This window comes from Lucilia cuprina, chromosome 3 (genome assembly GCF_022045245.1).
Source record: "Lucilia cuprina isolate Lc7/37 chromosome 3, ASM2204524v1, whole genome shotgun sequence".
Taxonomy (NCBI): domain Eukaryota; kingdom Metazoa; phylum Arthropoda; class Insecta; order Diptera; family Calliphoridae; genus Lucilia; species Lucilia cuprina.
In genome coordinates this window covers 17,950,578-17,969,265 of record NC_060951.1, presented here as the reverse complement: position 1 = coordinate 17,969,265, position 18,688 = coordinate 17,950,578, and the positions used below count along the sequence as shown (strand labels likewise).

General features: G+C 29.5%; 1 long non-coding RNA gene across 3 annotated transcripts; it reads right to left on the bottom strand.

Moving 5' to 3' along the window:
- Positions 1-827: 827 nt before the first annotated feature.
- Positions 828-1,651, bottom strand: LOC124419127. Of its 3 annotated transcripts, XR_006940421.1 has the most exons (5): positions 1,551-1,651; positions 1,431-1,485; positions 1,281-1,344; positions 1,127-1,215; positions 828-1,064 (listed from the first exon to the last, which is right to left on the bottom strand). It is a non-coding gene; the product is annotated as an uncharacterized LOC124419127 (long non-coding RNA). The 3 variants fall into 3 exon arrangements; XR_006940419.1 differs by lacking the exon at positions 1,281-1,344; XR_006940420.1 differs by lacking the exons at positions 1,431-1,485; positions 1,551-1,651 and having other exon boundaries at positions 1,281-1,421.
- Between the last annotated feature and the right edge of the window lie 17,037 nt (positions 1,652-18,688).

Below are 18,688 nucleotides of genomic sequence, written 5' to 3'. Positions count from 1 at the left end.
TTTTTTAAACATTTTTTATAAAAAATCTAATCTTTGTGAAAAAATTAACATTTTTCTTTTCTTTGGATATGTTTTATCTGTAAAATTTACCATTTTACTTGTTATAAAACTTGATCATAACAAGTGTAATTAGGAAATATTTTTTCTAAGTGTTTTTTTTTTTTTGCATTTTTTCACCACTACAATAATAGTTTCTCTTTCTGCGGTAATTCACACGTACACAACCCGATCATAAATAAAACTCATAGCAAGAGCGTAAAAATTGCAAAAATTTGTAAAAATAACAACAATACTTTCAAACAAGGGAGTAACTTGCAATAAACTCGTACACTTTAAAAACTTTTCAGGAATGCATAATATTAAAAATACATAAAAACAATATTTTTAATACTTTTTTTAAACATTTTACATTAAAAGCTTTAATCTTTGTTTAGAAATAAACATTTTTCTCTTCTTTGAATATGCCTTATCTGTAAAATTTACAATTTTACTTCTTATACAATTTGAACATAGCAAGAGTAACTAGGAAATGGGAAATTTATAAAACTAATATGTTTAAAATACACTATGGTGAAGGGTATATAAGATTAGGCACAGCCGAATACTTGTTTTTGAATGTTATTTTTATAACTAACAACTTATGTAGAAACAAATGTTTTTTTCAGTTATTTTAACATACAAAATTTACCTACAAAAACAGTATAAATATTTAGTCATTTAGTTCAGTTATTTTAAGTTACACAAAATTGCATACAAAAAGTAATTTATACTGTTTTTTCAGTTGTTTTTATTTACAAATAATAAAACATCCCAGAAAATTTAAAATAGTTCTTGATTTATTTACATGTAATATGTGAACAAATTTTTAATTAATAAGATAAATACAATAATTTTATATAAAATATGTTATAATATGAATTTAATATTACAATTTCTTAAATAATTTATTGCTATCATTACTCCGATTGCGGTATTTTTCTCTAAATTAAAAAAAAACAGTTTTGCCAGCTAAACTTTTGAAGTCATTGATCCTTATTCTATTCGAACAACTTAATTCCATGATACTGTATAAAAGAGAAAATAAGTTTATTAAATGTATTTTGATAAATATTTACCAACTGCATACTAAGATTTAGTTGTAATTAATACATTAGTTTCTACATTATTCTCCACCAATTTTTGGACGTCAAAATTGAATCAAATGGATTGTTCAATCTAAAAAATATGTATATAATTGTTTAAAAAAGTACTATTATATTAGAGAAGATATAATGGGTCACCGATAATATAAAAGCCGGTTGGTATAATTTAAGTTCCGGCTTTAATGACCAGTAGGTATATGTACTAAAAATATGTACGTTACAAACATGAGTACGCTTAATTGCTTGACTAGAAGGGCGTCGAATTGCTTAAAATCTGAAAAAATTTACCTGTTTTTGCCTTTTCAAAGCTAAAAATGAAACAGAGTACAGGAATTTGACGAATCTGAAAATATGTAACCAATTTTTTACACAATTATTCAATAAAATTTGTACCTAATGCTTACTTACCAATCGCTATTATTAGTCCAATTTTCAATAATTTCAATGCAAAATCTCACATTGAATTTTGATTTTTAATAAATATTTTATTTTTTGGCATTTAAATCTTTTTATACAATTAAAAAAAATACTTTAATAGTAAAAAAATGTTTCTAATTGATCTTATAAACAAAAATAATTACTGATAATATTAACCAAAGAATAATAAGAAATTGGACTATGACATTGTTTTACAACAATAACATATCCTCTCCACACAGACGAGTTTTCTGAGAATTCAACACACTTGTGAAAGTCCGACTCTCTCACAATACGTCAAAAAATTTTCCCGAAAATATGAATATAATTTACCTTTTTGCACCGTTTCTTACACACACAATACATTTTTTATTTTTTTGCACATTAACACTATTAAAGAGTCCGAAATTGTCTTATTTTTTATAAACGAGATATATATATTTTTTTTAATTTTTTGACAAATAATTTTTGTGGAATTTTAATAAAACTAGAAATAAATGAAGTTGTAAATTTTGGTATTAAAAAAGGGTCAAATGTGCAATAAAAAGTTTAAAAAATCTGTGAAAGAATAAATTTAAATGTTTTATATTTATCCTAAAATTTTTAAGTACGTTTTTATGCAACTATGTAGATTTCTCGATTATAAACGAGAAATATATTTTTTTAATTTTTTGACAAATAATTTATGAGGAATTTTAATAAAACTAGAAATAAATGAAGTTGTAAATTTTGGTATTGAAAATGGGTCAAATGTGCAATAAAAAGATTAAAAAATCTGTGAAAGAATAAATTTAAATGTTTTATATTTTTCCTAAAATAATAAGATAAATACAATAATTTTATATAAAATATATTATAATATGAATTTAAATTATGTAGCCCAATGAGCTAGTAAAATTTTATTCACCTCATATCTATCAAAAATTTACTTTTAACAGCAATTTGCTATCGTTGGCACACACTCTTATACAAAAATTCTACCAATACATTCTTAGAGTTAGGTACCGAATGACAACTCCTTTAGGTACCAACTGACAAGCCCCAATTTCATTATATTCTTTGATATTAACTATACAGTAAAAAATTTTTTCCTGCAGTTTATTTTTTAACAACATACCGAAAAGGTCAAAAAGGAGTTTATTCAATAAAATAACTAATTTTTCATTAATTTTTAACTTTAGCGAAAACTGTTTGAGTAAACTACAATCAGTAAATGTAAAACTTTTTTGAGTGTACCGTCCGGACCCGGTGATTTATATCGGTCGAAAATTTAGTAAACTGAATATCATTCACTTATTCCAACGACTTAGAGTCTGGAATTTTATTAGAACTTCTAAGGTTTTCTAGCTGCTTGTTGTTAAACTGTTTTGTTTCTGAATAAAACTACAGTAGGAGTTGACGTACCATATTATTGAAACTATTTTTCGAGGTATTATAAAAATCCAGTTTCCTATTTTATTTGTCTCGTTAAATGTGAAAATGGGTGAAAATTTATACTCAGCGAGGATATACTTAGGGCATAGAGTTCTTAAAACCAACGCTGTTAAACTCCATATATAAAAAAGTTCATGAATTCGCTCCAAAATGACTTCAGCTTATAATATATACGCATTGGCTTAGAGCATGCTCTGACACTCAATATTTAAATTTGCCAATTTGTATACGCTTAGGGATTAGTGCTCTTAAAACCCATGATGTCGTCTATGGCGAATCTTATATACCCACCATCAAACCGTGTGCAGTAAATGGAATGCTTCTTATAAACATAAAGAAGATATTATTATCAGATTTTGGCTTGTTAGAAACTTACGTTTTAAGCCAGTAGTATTTTGGAGGGGACCATATATGAGAAAATGGTCTAAACTTTCTTTTGAGAAAAAAACGTCCATTTTGAAAAAATAGGGGAATATGAAAAGAATGATAGATATTCCACTCGCATCTCATTATAAGACTATAAACACCTTAAAGAAAATTGTACAAGCTTTCTTTTGAACAAAGAAATAATTTACAAAATCAAAATTATATAACATAAAAAAATGGAATAATAAAATCGAATCGATTTGAAATCGACATTTTTATGCTATTTTGTATTATTCAACATAGAATATCTGCAGTTTTCCATACAATTTATGACATTTTTTCAATTGGTTCTCTTAAATGGTAAGTAATTTGTTGCCTGTATAGTATTTTGCAAGAAAATAATAAACCATTTCTCGATCGAAGTTCATCATAAATGCTCGAATTCCATCACATACCGGAATGAAGAAGTAGTTATCTAAACAATTTTTACTAGGATCAATTGGCAGTTCTTGAGCGATAGAGCTGCAAATTTTGAAACTTGGGTCATTTGGCACGAAATTGCACATACATATATAAATAGATAGCAGATATATTTAGATAAGGACAAACAATTAAAAAAATTAGCGCAACGTTTGAAATGAGATATTCAATGTCTAAAGGTATTCTTGAAATTACCGAAACTTTCAGCAACACAATAGAACATAAACATAGGAGGGTATTTATAATTACAACCCTTTTTAAATATGTATTACTTCAATACATTTTTCTTGATGTATGTATGTATGTATGTATGTATGTATGTATGTATGTATGTATGTATGTATGTATGTATGTATGTATGTATGTGTATAAAAAAAGATTCTTGTCTTAGAATATTCACATACATATGCACGCATCTATATCTAAAAATGAATAATACTGACAGAGGCCAAAACATTTGGTCATTTGCAAGTTCAACTTCCTTTGACTGGTCAAAAAAGAACACAAAACTGTAATTAGTGATTCAGACAAATTTTTCATTTTGTCGGTCAATCACGTTTTCTGTCTCTGATTGATGGATATTTATAGTTTGTATTCCACAGGGTTAAAAATAAACATTGTATCATCTTACACTGCTAGATTTATTTTTGTATTTTGATGTAAGCGTTTTATAGTTTCATAAAACATTCTAAAGAAACTGCTGTAAATCTATAAGTCAGGTTGATTTGGAAAATTCAAATGTATCATATTACATTAAAAATAAGTTTTACATTAAACTGCCGTTAGAGGTAATACATATACATATACATACATATGTATGTTGGTATTTATGAACAAACATTTTTTAATGTTTTCAAATTTAACCCATTTCATAACATACTATTAAAGTGTATGGTCAAATATCCATTTTGTCTTAAAAATCCTCGATAATGCCAATTTACAAGCAAATAATATCATCCATTTACTTATTTATACTTTACCTCGGGTATTGGGGAAAAAAGTATACATACACATTCAAATTAACATAACTGGCAATGTTGATACCGAAGTCATAATTTAAACTGAATTTACGAAAGCAAGTAAGATAACCAACATACCAACCACCACTTCAATAGGCCGTTAACAAACAATACCCAATTCCTTGCGACGACATATCCGTTCTTTGAATTGACCGTAAGAGAAAAATTTAAAAAAAGTAAAACACCACGAAGTTGGACAGGAAAAATATACCATATATGTATGTATGTATGTATGTATGTATGTATGTATGTATGTATGTATGTATGTATGTATGTATTTATGTATTCATATATGTATGTTTGTATGTATGCATGTATAAATACATACACTTGTTCTTCATTCCAAGCTGTTCGAATTAAAAAATATGCCAAATAAGTACTTTTGTTTCAATATATGTATGTAGAATGTACATACATATCGTCATTTGAAATCCAAAAAGCCCTAAGTTACATTTAACAAATTTTCAGGTGAAGCAAAACACCTTCCAAAAGATATATAAACAAAAAATGTTCAACAATTTCTCAAGTTATGCTTATTTTTCATTAAGAAATAAGTATTTGAAGAAAAAATTGCGGTTTTCGTTTTACTTACGGAGATATGAAACTAACGCCCTTGAGAATTAGTTTTTGTTGGTCAAATAGGCCGAAACATGGAATGCATAAGTCTTCTTTGTTTTCGTAAAGATTTTTGAAAATAGGAATTTTTCTTTGAAAAAATCTAAAGCTGTTAAAGTAATCTCTAAATCGCAAGGATTCGCTAAAAGTGTCATTTTTGTTTTATTTAATGCCAACTTACAACATTTTACAAATTCGAAAATTTTCATGAATTTTAATTAAATTTTAGAACATAATCTTTTAGAATATCGTTGATAGGGAAATTGATTTTAATTGCAAGAGTGTAAAATTAGCAGGAACATCAATCAAAAAGTCGATTTTGATTTTTTCGTAACTTAGGGCCTTTTGTATTTCATATGACGATATATACATTTATGTTTATGAAGGAAAAAATATTTTGTAATACAAGCCTAGAATTGTTTTTTTTACAAAAATTATATTATATAAAAATTATAAAAAAACAGGTACAATAGGTTTAAAATTTTTAGGTTTTGTTAAAATTTTGCCATTAGATAATTTAGCCTTTTTAAATCCTCTAGAACAAGGGTTCCCAAGCCCTATGCACTTGGTACACTTTTGTTTGTTTTGTTAGCTATAGGCAGTGTGTTTTCTATACACTTGTATGCGCTGAGCACTATCAGATAAGGTGGTGGCAGTTCTGCAACAACAACATTTTACATGTATTTTGTTTTTGCATTTGGTTTACGTAGATGTCAAAAACCATAAGTATGGCGAATTTATTTAATGAAAAATTTTAGTAAAATGTTTGCATTATATTAAAAAAAATAAAGATAATGATATTAAAATTTGCGAGGAACATATATTCTTATATATGCTTGTTTTAAGCGAAAAATTCTATTCCGGCAGCTTAATTTGCAAATTTTAAGTTAGTGCCTGAAGTTAGGTAAAACTAAATTTTTTGTGAAAAATAAACATAAAAAAGTACATATTTATTTATGGATAATTCTACTCCGGCGGAGTAATTTTCAACATTTGGCCATAATGTAGTAGCCGCCGGACGTGTAAAAACCTTTATAATAATTTTTTCTTATTTCTTAATTTTTATATTGTCTCACACTCGTTAATCTCTCACTTTGATATATTAAATTTTAAATTAAGACAATTTATTACTAAATCTAAATTTCACAATATGTTACACAACTGATCATAATGAAATAAATATATTTTCTGAAATGTGCAAATACTATTTCTTCTGAATTTTGAGAGCAAGAATGATTTTGCATTAATTGATGTTGTTGGTGTATTAAAAGTCTTCGTTTTTGAAATTTTTATTCTATCTACTTATTATATAAAAACGCATTATAATTTAACAAAATTATGATCAAAATTAGAAAATAAGTACGTATTCATGTAGAGCAATGTAAATACACTAATCATTCTCCTGTTTTTTTTTGTCATCTACATGATCATTCCATAATAATTGATGGCTCGGTACGAGGTCCACAACCGAAACTCAATATTTTTTTCTGGACTTAATCAAATTTAGTTCCACACATGCATAAATGTTAGTACCCTCATTACGAAAACAAAACTTTTGTCGAGTTATATAAAAATCAAATAGTTTAACACCTGGTGGAGGGTATTTAAGATTTGTTGTTGTTTTATATATAATTTTGTGTGTATAATATAATAATGTTATACTTATATAATTCGAGTTTGATTGCTTCTAAAAGAATTATTAACAAAAACGAGGATACAATTTTAAATTTATTTCAAAAAATTAATTTTTTTTCGCAAGCCTCTTTTTCACAATCCAAAAAAATAAAAAAGAGATTATAAACTACCATGTTACATGTGAATGGTTAGTTCCGGCGTCATCGGACAACTTTAACTACTCATTTGGTAGGTCTTGTGTAACTGGTGGTCCTTTCATCAGGTCAAATTACAGTTTTTAATTAAAAACAGGTCTAAATGTTATTTTCGATCGAAATCTAATTAAAATATTAAATGCACCTCAAAAAAGGTGCTTTAATTATCCTTCTTGAAATATTTATTGTTATGGGGTTTACTGTTGTCCCTTCGTGAGCTGGACAATTTTTACATATTTAGAAGGAAAATTCACCCAGCTTAAAAAAACATTGTTTTATTTTATAATGGTTCCCAAAATATTTTGAGTATTCGTGACTTGTTACCAGAAAGCTCTTTTTTAGATATATTTAAATTTTTTAACCTTTCTTATTTAAAAGGTTTTTTGATTTCGTTTTTAACAGTGCACTATGGTTCAGATGACCACTTTTTTGGCCTAAGTTTTAACAGAAATTTAAAATATGGAGTTATTATTTTAAACCTTTAGATAAATTTATTGAAAGCATAAATTTCAGTTATTAATTTAATTAAGCATAATATTGCTTAATTAAGTTATAAATTACTATCCAAATTAAAATTTTTATTCTCCAATATTTAACGATATTTGCTTTATTTAAGGCGTCTAAGTCAAGAAAAAATATTAAAAAAATCTAGTAAGTAAAATTTTTGAATTATTCATAAAGAAAATGCTAAAAAAGGGTTAAATTGGGATGAAAAATTTAATATGTCATTTTTTCACGCACACTTCTAAGAGTTTTTTAAAAAAGGTATAAATGCGAATGTAAGAAATGAATTATGGGGAATAAATACAGATTAGTAAGTTTTTAATTCTGGAAAGATATCAATAATTTTATCTAAATTAATTTTTTTAATTAAAAAAACGTAAAATACAATTACTAAAAATTTGGTAAAAAACAAAACAAGTGGTAAAAATGGGTTAAGAAAGTCCTAAACTTTATATTATTGATTTTTCTTCTTTTATATCCAACATAAATTTTTTAATTTGTTTTTCTTTTCGCTTAAGTTGAAAAAAGAATCTGCAAAAATCTATATTCGAAATTATATTTAGTGGCTTATTATTAAAGAGTAATTTAATGTTGATGGAAAAAATAATTTTCTATAGCTCCGAAGTATGCCTACAATACATTAAAAAAATTGTTAAAATACGACATAAAGAAAGTGTTCGTCTTAACCATAGTGCAGTGTACAAAACTTGATAAAGTTGTGTATTTTTTATTTTTATATGATTTTATGATTTTTCACCATTGGATGCGGCCTTACAAATGATAACCCATATATATTGTATTAAAATATATATAGGCAATTTTGTGTCAAGTGACCAAACTCAAAAACAGAGCAAAGTAAATTTTAGTAGGGGTAACAACACGATTTTAGTTTCCATGAAATATATTAGAGATATACATATGTACGTACGTTCACATTATGGTAGAGCTATGCCATGGTTAACATAAAACTTGTTTGTGTAGAATTGTATCGCTATACCTATAGGTTGTTGTGTTTTTTTATAGAGACTGCCGATGGTCCGATTTTTATAATATTTAGGAGAGTTCTAGGAAAATCATTTTTGTAAAATTTGATAATTAAAAATTTAAAACAATATGCTTTTTATTTTGGGGAGCAAAATTTTCAATTAATCGATTTCAGTATAAAATTGGTAGTGTAGAATCGATCACAAAATAATTGAATAAATTTACACCAATAATCCATTAATGGCCATAATCGAAGTCGATTTACCATTCCCTAGTGTCTATCTTCTAAAACATCACCCACGTACATGTCTTGTTGTAGAATTTGAAGTTGAAGTACAATTCTAATGACCAGAAACGGGGCGGAGTTGACTCCAAACGTCACTGTCAAGAGTTCGTAATCCTCAATAGTATCGTTTCTGTTTGACGAAATAATATCCCTTGATATTTGATTTGAGTCGGATCAATGAGTATCTGTCGGTACATTCTTGTAATGTCTGCATTGTACACAAAACGGGAAGAATCTCCACTTCAGTATCAGAAACACTAACTCCTGTTGTAGCATGGGTCCTGGATGAAAAATGCCGTTCAAACTCTTCTTGTTTGAAGACGCACTCGAGGCGTTGAAAACTACTCTAAGTTGTCAGTCTTTCAGGTTTTATTACTTCGTGATGCGGCGGATAATAATTTGGGTTCGAGGGGAGAAACTTCCCTCATATTCCTAACTCGAGGTACTCAACAATTATTTGGTCTTAATTTTTTTTTGAGTTAGGGTTTCTGGCTAAGCATGAGCTGCATTTTCAAGAACTCGACCATTGTTCCAATTTTTTCGTTAACTTTAAACGGCAGGATAACTATATGGGAAATTCATTTTTTGTTTTAGATTTTAAGAAATTAACTTTATGCATTAATTATTTGTTTTTTTTAATATTTTAAAAATTAAGTGATGACGAATTTTTATTCACAAGACTTGAAAGAATACGTCCATAAAATTTTATGGTCGAGAGTAGTTCCATGTTGGAGAAATAAGGACGAACGCTATTGAATATGGTTGAAATCGGTCCACTATTTCGCCTAGCCCCCATATGTTTTGAAACAATTTTACAAAATTTGCAGTTTTTTGGATAGAATATTTGCGGATATGCAAAATGTATAAATAAGAAAAAGTACACATTGTTATTAAGCGTCGTTTGATATATACAGTGGACGTCCACTAGTACGAATTATATAGTGTCAGGCCCTTTCGTAGTACCGAAAAATTCGTATTATTGAACAACACAATTTATATGTTTAAATTCAAATAATACACATAAAATTTTGGATTTTTTTTATTTTTGTTTTATTTTTCATGAAAAATTACATAACGAAACAAAATATAATAAATGTGTATTATTTCAAATAAATTTCTTGTACATAAGGAGTGAGATCGAAAAATTCTTAACATACATATATGTTTATAAAAAAGAAACCACTAAACTTACAGCTTTATTTTTTTTTATTTGATTCAAATTATTATTACAATTTACAAAAAAAATATTTTTATAGTTTTAATCACTAGTGATGAAATTTTGAACCCTTTTCGGAAACCCTTCCATTAACGTTTTTATAGTGCTTTCTGTCACTTTGCTCGAACATGTAGTCCATCTCCGTTTAAAATCTACCACACTTTTGGACACCTTTTTTGTACTCTTCAATTCTCTTTTAACAAGAGCCCAATATCTCTCCACTGGCCTTAGCTCCGGGCAGTTTGGATGATTTACCTCTCTTGGTACAAATACCACATTATTGTTCTTGTACCACTCAAGGGCTTGTTTACCATAGTGACAGGATGCCAAGTCAGGCCAAAAATAAGTGGACACATTATGAAGTCTTATGAATGGAAACAGCCTTTTTTGTAAACATTCCTTGATGTAAATTTCGGTATTTATAGAGCCCGTTGTAACAAATGATTGGCTCCTTTTGCCTCAACTGCATATTGCTTGCCATACCAAGAACTTTCTGGGAAATTTGGTCTGCTTTTGGGTCCTAAACTTTTCTTCAACATTCCCTCGAGCATCAGCAACATAAAACTTTTGACGTGGAAGTTGCGAAAAATCTGCCAGAACATACGTTTCGTCATCCATTATGCAGCAAGAATATTTTTTTATAAAACTTGACTTCAATTTCCGTGCTCTGTTTTTGGTCTCTAAATTTTAGCAGCGTTCCTGTCAGGAACTTTTTGAGCCTTGTATGTTTTTAAACCTGCATTAGCTTTAACTTTTCGTACCAAATAGTCCGAGCACTGAGCTAACCGAGCTGCTTTCCTACCGGATGTGTTGGGAGCTCTTTTGAAAATGCGTTCTATTTTTTGGCTTTAGAAACATCATGTGGACCATTCCTTCTACCTGAACCAGGTTTTCTATCAACTGACAAGTTCTCCCGGTACTGTTTAATAACATTGGAAACAGTTTGACGGCAGACCTTTGTATGCTTGGCCACTTTTTGTAAGACCAAGTTGGGTTTAGTTGAAAATATTTAATAATTTCAGTACGTACTTTTTTCTGGTCACTCATTTTAATCAGATTAACAAAAAAATTAATATAATTGACATTACACATAATAACTGACATGTTTTTCAAAGGTAACTTGATCAAAAAAAAATCAAATAATACTTTGGTTGAAAAATGTAATGAAAAACGTGTGTTAAGAATTTTTCGATCTCACTCCTTATTAATAATTTCGCATTTTAAGAAATAAATTTAGGAAATCCCCATTAAATATCGAATATGAACGGTATATCTTGTTAACCCTTTCGGTACTTCTCTTTTGTTATTGATTTTAAAAATATTTTTTTTTAATTTTGTATATACTTAAGCCCTCTTTATGAATAATCAAAAGTAATTTTTTAACATTTTGTTTGCAAAAGTGGTTTTTAAACATCATGCCATTGGCATAGAATGTATTTAAAGGACACTTGGGACTTGAACTATGTTTCGCATCAAATATATTTTTTTAATTTCTTAGGCAATGACTATCTACCAAATAAATTACATACAGTTAACAAATAAATATTTTTTAATAAAATATATAAAGGTATAAAATGGTATTTTTTGAAAATTATAAAACTCACGAGGAAAGCTAGCTCTTTGGGACATAACAAGTTGTATGGTCCACCAATAATTTTTTGTTTAAATGTTTAAAAAAAAACTTCAAAGAAAAATATAGAATAATTAAAAAAAATATATCCATAAGTATTTTGCCGGGCTTCAAACTGACTATGTCATATGGCATAGAAAAACCGAAAGGGTAACAAGTTAGAGTGCTATATTCGGCTGTGCCGAATCTTAAATACCCTCCACCAGCTACTTTTATGTTATTACTTTACTAATTGATCAAATATTTTAGAAATAAGTTCTCTCATGTCTTTAATAAAAAATCCCAAAAGTTAAATCTATTACAATTCCAAGATTTATTGAACATAAATTTATAAATTTAGTAGTTTGCATGTATGTATGTGTGTGAAAGATTTAGAGATTTTCAAAATACAAATACATATATAATTTTGTTCAACACAAATTGATAATGCTCTTTAAATACGGTTAAAGCGCTTTTAGGGGCTGGACCTAGTATAGGAGAATAGAAGTATACAAAACTAATATTTTTGCCAAATTATATATCAATAGCTTAATTTGGTATTAAAGGACTTTGTGTGGGAGCTATGACCAATTATATACATAAAGACAAAATTTCAGAATTCTACTTGGTAATAAATATTGTGAATCTAAGTGATTTTCTGGACCTAGTATGAGAGCTATGACCAAATATGGACCGGTCATAAACAATTTTATAGTGAATTTATGTATATAAGAGCAATGTTTTTGCTAAATGTATGGATATAAACATTTGGTTATGAGTTATGTGCGTTTTTTCTGATTTTCGGAAGGGAACCTTGTATGTGTTTTTTTTTTTTTTTTTTTTTGAAAGGGACCTTATATGAGAGCTATGATCAATTGTGGACCGACCGGAAAAACATTTCACAATATTTTTTATCTGTATATGAGCAACACTTGTGCCAAACTTTATATGGATGAGTTTAGTAATGAGTTATGTGCGTTTTAGTTATTTTCGGGAGGGGAGCTATGACCAGTTATAGACCGATGGAAAAAAATGTCCTAGTAATATTTTTGTGTATATGGTCATTACTTGCACCAAATTTTATATGAATATGTTAATTAAGTAATGAGTCATACGTGTTTAAGTGTTATTCGAAAGGGGAACTTTTATGGGGAGCTATGACCAATTATGGACCGATCGGAAAAAGATTTCGTGGTAATATTTCTTTATGTGAGAACAATGCTTGCACACAAATTGTATACGGATATCTTGTACCAAACTTCATATCTTAATTTTGTAATGAGTTATGCGCGTTTAAGTGATTTTCGGGAGGAGACCTGTATGGGATCTATGACCAATTATGGACCGATCCAAAAAAACTTTCATTGTAATATTTCTGTATATAAGAGCAATACTTGTACGAAATTTTATATCGATATCTTAATTTAGTAATGAGTTATGTGCGTTTAAGTGATTTTCGGGAGAGGACCTTGTATGGGAGCTATGACCAATTATGGACCCATTCAAAAAAGCTTTCATTGTAATATTTCTGAATATAATAGCAATACATGTACAAAATTTTATATCGATATCTTAATTTAGTAATGAGTTATGTGCGTTTAAGTGATTTTCGGGAGAGGACCTTGTATGGGAGCTATGACCAATTATGGACCGATCCAAAGAAACATCCATGGTTATATTTCGGTATATAAAAGCAATACTTGTACCAAATTTTATATCGATATCTTAATTTAGTAATGAGTTATGTGCGTTTAAGTGATTTTCGGGAGGGGACCTTGTATGGGAGCTATGACCAATTATGGACCGATCCAAAAAAGCTTTCATTGTAATATTTCTGTATATAAGAGCAATACATGTACTAAATTTTATATCGATATCTTAATTTTGTAATGAGTTATGTGCGTTTAAGTGATTTTCGGGAGGGGACCTTGTATGGGAGCTATGACCAATTATGGACCGATCCAAAGAAGCTTTCATGGTTATATTTCTGTATATAAGAGCAATACTTGTACCAAATTTTATATCGATATCTTAATTTGGTAATGAGTTATGCGCGCTTAAGTGATTTTCGGGAGGGGACCTTGTATGGGAGCTATGACCAATTATGGACCCATCCAAAAAATTTTCCTCTGAATTAATTCTGTTATTATATAATTTTAATTTCTAAAATTTTGTGAAGATATCGATATAATATCTTCTTTTGTACTTTTGTATGGGAGGTATAAGAAATTGTGTACCGATTCTGGCGATTTTACGCAGAGATTGAGGAAACGAATGTGTGCCAAATTTTATGGAATTATATTGCATAGTTTTCGAGAAAATTACATCAGAATGTGTAAAAAATGCTTATTTTTTCGAGGTTGTTTCAAATTTTGATTCATAACTTTTCCCGATGTGAACCGATTTTGCCCATTTTCAATACCAAACTGCTTAGGATAACAATAAATATTTTCAGTGAATTTGGTTGATGTCCTTGGCTTAGTTTTAACGTGAGCGTGTTTTAGGCAGACAGACGGACAGACAGACGGACATAGCTAAATCGACTCAGAATTTCATAAGGACCAAGAATATATATACTTTGTTGGGTCTCAGATGAATATTTCTTGGTGTTACACACGGAATGACAAAGTTATATATACCCTCTATCACCACTGATGGTGGTGGAGGGTATAAAAACGACATTGGACCGAAATAGATTGCAATTATTGTAAAGAAATAATTACTTTAAAAGTTAAAACATCATCTTCTAATGCATCATAATGAACAAACAAATAGCAAGATGGCCTTAATGAATATGAAAAATGCTCCTATAAGTAATATTTAGGTCAATTACCAAAAATTTAAATTTTTCGGAACTAAAAGTGGATTTTTTAAGTTATTGTGTAAAATATTTTATTATAAACTAATAATATTCAAACAGGTAAAATTTTCATAAATTTTGTTAATATCATGCAACCAAATATATATTGAAATATCTGTATACTATTGTGACGTAAATTTTGCACCTTTTTAGCTTCACCTTAAATGAACTCAAATAACAAAAATAAACAGAAAATAAGTAGTGGATAATAATTACCATAACTGTTGTTAATAAATAAATGTGTTAGGTTAGGTTAGGTTTTTCAGACTGCTTACTAACACGAGTAAGTCTATACTTGGGTCCTATTTGGTCCCTTTGTAACGTCTGTAAAGAGAAAAGATAAGGGAAAACATTTGGAAGGGGAAGAGTAGTGATAAAGAAAGTAGTGAAGAAACAGATATAGAAAGTAGAATGATGAGTATAGAATAGCGAAGAAGTTAAGACTCTGTTACCAGAAAAATCATAGTGTGTATTTAGTTACACATCCACTTCGACAATTTCAAGAATGCTAGTATACACTCAGGTTGAATAGCTGACAGATCAGATAGATCAGAAAAGTGAGACGAACCCAGCGTCTGATGACGGGGCGATTCCAGGGCCGGGCAGTTACACAGAAAATGAGTAATAGTTTCCTCTTCTTCTTCATTTTGACAGCTCCTACAAAAGTCATTATATGGAATACCAATACGTCTAGCGTGGTTTCCAAACTTTGAATGACCTTTAAGAACTGATAACAAAGCGCCCAGATATATTCTGTTTAGCCCTAAAATGTAGGATGTTTTATGAGAATCCATACGAGGCCACAGTAGCCTAGCGATCGAGCAAGTGTGCTCCTGAGACCATCGCTCCTGGGCTGAAATGAAGCAGTAATCAAGTATTTGCTTCTTGATGACCGCTAAGGGGACACCACAGAACTGGTCAATATCCAGTATGGCCATCCTCGTGCCGGCTTTTGCCAGAATGTCAGCAGTATTATTGCCAATTGTTTCCCCGTGTCCTTTGACCCAAATAAGGGTAATTCTTGAATATCTCGCCATCTCGTTTAGAGACGCCCGGCATTCTTGGACAAGTTTTGATGTAGAATACACACCTATCAGGGATTTGATAGCGGCTTGACTGTCAGTATAAATTCTGATATCTCTGTTGGATATCCGATAGTACCTAAGCCAATTAGAAGCCCTTTTTATAGCTGAGATTTCAGCCTGCAAAATAGTACATTCGTCGTTGAGTCGGAAAGAGATTTTCGTCCCGAATTCTTCAATGAATATGCCCCCGCCGACACCTTTAGTTGTTTTTGAGCCATCTGTATAAACATTAAAGCTTCCAACACTTTCAGGTGCTAATTCATTATAATCGCAGATTAAACTATACCGGAAGTTCCTCGATATGCACGGTTCCGGAATATGGTAGTCAATAGCTTGATGTAGGTTTGGTACAAGATCTACAATCTTTGCATGACCACTGGAACCGTAGTTCCATTCATTCGTAATACTTAGTCTGGCTGCAGTATTCATTGCCAGTTGTTTAGCAAGAAGATCCACAGGCAGCCAGTTCAGCATGGCAAACAACGCTTTACTGGGCGTAGTCCTAAGTACACCTGTTATGAGAAGAGCAGATTGTCTCATAACTTTGGTAAGAATGTTTCTGTTAGATATTCTGTCAAGTGCATGCCACCAGACAATTACACCATACATCATTATCGGTTTAATCACCGCCTCATATAGCCAATTCACATTTCCTGGGTTGATACCCCAATGCAGGCCAATAGCCTTTCTACAAACGTATAACGCCGTAATATCGGTATACTTTAAGGTGGGTATTGGACCAATATTTTTGTATGTTACAAACATCAGCACAAACGTATAATACCCTCCCCACTATAGTGGTGTAGGGTATAAAAAGATTCTAAAGGAGAGAACTTTTTGGTACTTTTTATCCTTCAAATTATACTTTTTGAACTTCCTGAAATATTTAGCCTAGAAATATAAATTTTACTGAATAAAAGCATGTAACTTGAAAACTCTGATTGTTGCGACCAATTATGGACCAAATGAAAAAATTTCGTATTATGATTTATGTGCCTAAATAACAAATTATATAAGATTTATGACTACCCTACACCAGTTAGTATGTTTAAAAAAGTGGATAATTTAAAAAATAAAGCATTTAATTTGTTCTTTAACCGTATTGTGGAATATCTTTACGTATTTGACAAAAATGAGATTTTCTACAAGAGAGGGTAGTAGGAGAAAATATGGACCTGTCCTTATAAATGTTGGTAGAGGAATTCACGTAGAGGGTCAGATGAGGATTACAAAAATCGGTTGATGTACTTTAAGGTGGGTATAAGACAAATATTTTTGTATGTTATAAATATCAGCACTAATCCAATATACCCTCTCCACTAAAGTAATATAGGGTATAAAAACTCAAAATATGCGTTGAAAAGTGCAACAAGACTGAAAATGTAATAAAATATTCAATATTTAATTTCATATATCGTCGTACAAGATTGTGATAATTGATTCATCTCATAATTTAAAGAACAACTTTAATAGAGTTCTATCACAAAAATCACACCAGCTTTGGGTTTTTAACATAGAAAAGGGCTCAAAGCAGTCCTGCATATCTCTATGGTCATACCTTTACACAATTTGGGGTCCCCTTCGACGATTTATCCTCGTCATGACGTCCCAAATCTTCCCTGCCACTCATATTATATGATAAAAAATTTTAAGATTTCAATTAAACATTATTAAAGTGTTGTTTATTAAAAAAGTTAGTGGGGAGCGAAAAACATGCTCCAAATTCCAAAAAAATTTGCCTTAACAAATCAAATCATGATTTTATGGGTAAAATATGCTCTAACAAATCGATTCCAAAATTCTTAAATTGGTGTGAAACGTGTAAATTTTTTATACGAGAATCCATATGACCACAAAAAACATTTATTTGCATATGTATTTTGGTTTCCCTGGATATAATTAATAAAAAATATAAGTTAATGTAATTAAAATTTTTTCACATTTACCACTTCTTAACAACGAAAAGATATTAGTAAGTATGAAGAAATTCCTTCAGTGGTGTGTCATCTGTTTGTTTAAGCGGAAACAAATAAATAAGAGGGACTGAGAGACTTTGATGAAATTTGGCACACATACACCCAAGAACGAAGCCTAGCTCACATACAACCGTACCCCTGAATAGGGCCTTTGGGGCTCATAATTAAGTTAAATGTTCTACCGAATTTTCAAGTATCGGGCCTCATTTGACCCTATCGATCTATCCTGAAGGGAGTTTGTATGAGGGATGAAGGTCAAAATTCACATATAAACATTAATAAAACTTTTAAATTCCACATAAATAGCTTTGAAGTAGAAGTGAATTTCTCTACCAACATTTATAAGGATAGGCCCACATATTCCCCTACTCCCCTTTGAGCCCTCTTGTAAAAAATCCCTTTTTTTGCCAAAAATAAGTAAAAATATTCCGGAATAAAGTTAAAAAACAAATCGAATGCTTTATTTTTTTAATAAGTACCATTTCTAACATTCTGACTGGTGTAGGGCTATTCACGACTTGTTTTAATGTAAAAATCAATATAATCTTCAAAAAGTTTTAAGTTTTAACCAATTTTAGTTTTTAAGTTACAACATTTATGTGAAGGATTAGGGATTAAATTAAAATTAATCCTCGAAAGTTGTTTTTAATAATCAATCAGCTAATTTTGTTTGCTAGTTTAAGCACCCAATATAGCTGGTTTAAACTTGAGCAAGAAGTATAAAAGTGTAAACAGCTGATGTCATTAATAAAATTTTTATTGAAATAAACGTCAAAATGTTTGATTTATCTATTAGTATAAATTATGGGGACTTCACAATATATTTTTTTGTTTTAAATATATTTATTCTGTTTTATAAACATGCA